This window comes from Sinocyclocheilus anshuiensis, unplaced genomic scaffold (genome assembly GCF_001515605.1).
Source record: "Sinocyclocheilus anshuiensis isolate Anshui unplaced genomic scaffold, SAMN03320099.WGS_v1.1 scaffold1481, whole genome shotgun sequence".
Classification (NCBI taxonomy): Eukaryota; Metazoa; Chordata; class Actinopteri; order Cypriniformes; family Cyprinidae; genus Sinocyclocheilus; species Sinocyclocheilus anshuiensis.
In genome coordinates, this window is record NW_015542404.1 from 135561 (window position 1) to 139071 (window position 3511).

The window sequence follows — 3511 nt, forward strand, 5'->3', positions numbered from 1 at the left end:
TCTGACTGTTTTGCGGGTTGTTCAGGTAGGATTTCTAGTCCGTCTGAAGTTATGGAGGTTACAGTTCTCTGAGAGTGAGGTGAAGAAGTGCTGTTCTCTGTGGTTTATTGGGTCAGGTGGTCACGGCCTTCTTGTCCGGCTGCTAGTCAGGCTGAATCTGGTTTCTCTTTCTTTTCTCACTTGCGATCCTCCTCCTTGCATTGAAAGAACTCTTTCATCATCATTTTAATCAGTTCTTGTGAGTCGAAACACAGTGATGTCTTTTGTTCTTGTGTGGATTCAGTTTGAGCTTGGTCAGCTTGGAATCTTTGCGAGTTCCTTCGTTCTGGTTCAATGATCTCTCCCATTGATTCTCATGAGGTCTGGATTGGTCCCATAATTTCTCCCAGTGACATCCAAGTGAGTGTTGTTGTCCACGCGGTCCATCCCAGCGGTTGTTCCTCTGTTTAGGTCGGGTACCAGCAGGGGAGTCTCGTTCACCAAGTCTTGCAACTGCTGAGCATTCATTGTGTGTGGACATGCAAGGATGCCTAGATGGTGGCTTACCCCAGGATGAAGTTTTCTCAGGAAAAGAGTTTTGAAGTTCAGGTCTTCATCCATGTCAGGTTCGTTGCGAGCTCTGAAGTATGCTCATCTGAGTCGGCTTTAATAGGCTTGGGAAGCCTCATGGCGACCCTGTCTGGTCTCAAGGGCAGCTACTAGTCCTTGTTCTGACTCAGGGTCAGTAAACTCCTTAATGAGGGCTTCTCGGAGCAGGTTGTAATCAGTCTTTGTGGGGGCAGGCTGCCGGTCCAGAAAGCTGCGCACTTCAGGGCTGGATGTTGTTCGGAGCAAATAGAGTCTATCTTTGTCAGTGACATTGGGTCTCATTTCCAGGTGAAAATCGATATCTTGCAGATAAGCTTGGACATCCTGGCTACCTGGCACACTTGGGGTGAATTTGCCAATGTTCCTGGCGAGCTTGTCGAGGAATTTGAGGTTTGTTCGGAGCAAATAGAGTCTATCTTTGTCAGTGACATTGGGTCTCATTTCCAGATGAAAACCGATATCTTGCAAATAAGCCTGGACTTCCTGGCTACCTGGCACAATTGGGGTAAATTTGCCAATGTTCCTGGCGAACTTGTCGAGGTCTTTGAGGTCCAAGCCATGAGATGATCTGTGGCTGTCTGGAGCAAGTTCTTTTAGCTTGGTTGTGAGGTAGGGTTCTTCAGAGGGAGCTGGTGAATGTTACAGCACTGCCCCCTCCCCCTTTTGATCATGTGTCAGTCCAGGAACAGGGGACCCAGTCATGCTCAGCAGGGGTGAGACCGGTACCCGTCGGGTCCTTGTTGGCTTGGGGCACAGCTCGTAGGCATCTTTGAGTTCCTCTTTGACGCTGTCGGACTCCTCTTTGATGTAGTCCAGCTGTCATGTTAGGCGGCTGATCTCATTTCTCGACTCATCCAGGTGAGTTTCAAAGACTTTAATTCTGCTGTTCTTGTCTCTAAAGTCAGCCTTTGCGTTTTTCAGAAGCTGTTATGCATACTATAGCTTGTTGGAGAGATCAGCATAGTCTGCCTTGCCTTGTTCCATTTCGTGGGTGGTAGCTGCCAGGGTCTCTTGTAGCCTGGTGATCTCTTCCTTGGCGCCTTGTTCCACCTCATCGGGCCCTTCCTGTCGTTCCGGAGCCTCCAGTTCTAGTTGTTTGATGCATCGTTGGGCGCGTGTCAGCTCCTGCTGGAGATGGGTGGCGTGCCTGTCGCTTAGCTTGAGGGTGGCGATGAGTGTGTGACTTAAGGAGCCCGTGATCTTGGCTAGTTCTTTGTGACTGTAGCTCTGACTTGGGTCTTGTCTCATAAGGCTTGTAATGTTGTCATCCAGCTAGTCCTATGTCTGATGCCTCAGTGTTTCAGCAGCCTTAGGTAGGAGGCTGTCTGTTGCAACACTTAGCCATGTCTCGAGGTCCTCCCAGTGGCCAACAGGGTCTGTTGTGTGGGACATGTTTTGACGCGGTGAGGGAGTTCTAGAACCGAGACTGACACAGACCTTGAAGAGGAGAAAAAACAAAACAAACAACAAGGAAAAACAAAGGTGTAAGTGTGCAATGTCAAGGGTGGGCTGATGTTGAGTGTGCAATGGGCAGGTAAGCGTGGTTCTCTGCAACTGTGATCCTCTGGTGGGTGTGCTTCTAATTTGTAGTCTCTGCGGGGGAAATTAGTAAGCACACACAGGTAACAAAGCTAGAGAACAGAGGGAGAAAAGAAGAATAACAAATAGAGCAAGAAACAGGATAATAATTGGCTGCTTGCACTTTTCCTATAAGAGAAAGTTTTTTTTTTTTTTAAAGAAAGATTAGGGAAATTAATCTGGCAATTAAAAGGATGCAAGGTAATAAAGCTCCCGGGCCCGACGGTTTTCCTGTCGAGTTTTTAAAAAAATTTCAGAATAAACTGTCCCCATTACTTTTGTCAGTCAGTGTATACGGAATCTTTAGAGCATGGTTTCCTACCGGAGACACTTACACAAGCATCCATAATTCTGTTACTAAAAAGAGATAAGGATCCTAAGCTATGTGGCTCTTACAGGCCCCTTTCCTTACAGAATGTGGATGCCAAGATTTTGGCTAAAGTGCTGGCTTCTCGCATTGAAAATATACTACCAAAGATTATATCTGAGGAGCAAACAGGTTTCATCAGGGGGAGACAGTTATTTCTGCAATTCAATCCGAATCACAAGTCACAAATTTCGAGAATGTATGGTTGTATTTTAGGTTTAAATGACTGTTCGATTGACAAAATCAAGAGCTTGGGAGTCGGAATTGGGTGAAACTTTTGAAGAGGATTGGTGGGCGGGTGCACTGGACAGAATACATTCTAGTACAATTTGTGCACGTCTTGGCCTCATACAATTTAAAGTACTATACAGAATTCATTTTTCCAAGGCCAGGTTATCTGAAATATTTCCTAATATTGAAGACAGATGTGGCAGATGTCATGCTTCTTTGTGCAATTTGAGTCATATGTTTTTTACTTGTCCTATTTTGCAAAATGTTTGGGTCAATTATTTTACAACTATGTCTAAAGTGTTAAAAGTTAGAATTGATGTTTGCCCCGCTATAGCAATCTTTGGGATACCAAAAATTTGGTCTCAGTTTAATTCAAAACAACTGGATATTATATCCTTTACTTCTTTGTTAGCTAGGCGCTGTATTTTGCTCCACTGGAAATCTAATAAGCCTCCAACAACCTCCCAATGGCTAGTGGATACCATGTTTTTTTTTAAACTGGAAAAAGTAAGATGTTCTGGGAAAAGTAATTTCTTCAATAAATGGCGTCCCTTTATTGCTTACTTCAAGTATCTTAATATTCTACCTCCTGGTTAATTAATAATAGTGTATGTGTGTGTGTATGTATATGTATATATTTGTATTAAGTATATATTGTATTTTATCTATTTGTATTACAACGACTACTATTTTCTATAATTAGTTGTATTCTTTATTTTATGATAGTTTTGTAGTTATTTATTTATA

The 3511-nt window shown here is 43.7% G+C and overlaps 1 pseudogene; it reads right to left on the reverse strand.

The window, feature by feature from the left end:
- Positions 1-330: 330 nt before the first annotated feature.
- On the reverse strand, positions 331-1980 carry LOC107693003 (uncharacterized; annotated as a pseudogene).
- Positions 1981-3511: the final 1531 nt, after the last annotated feature.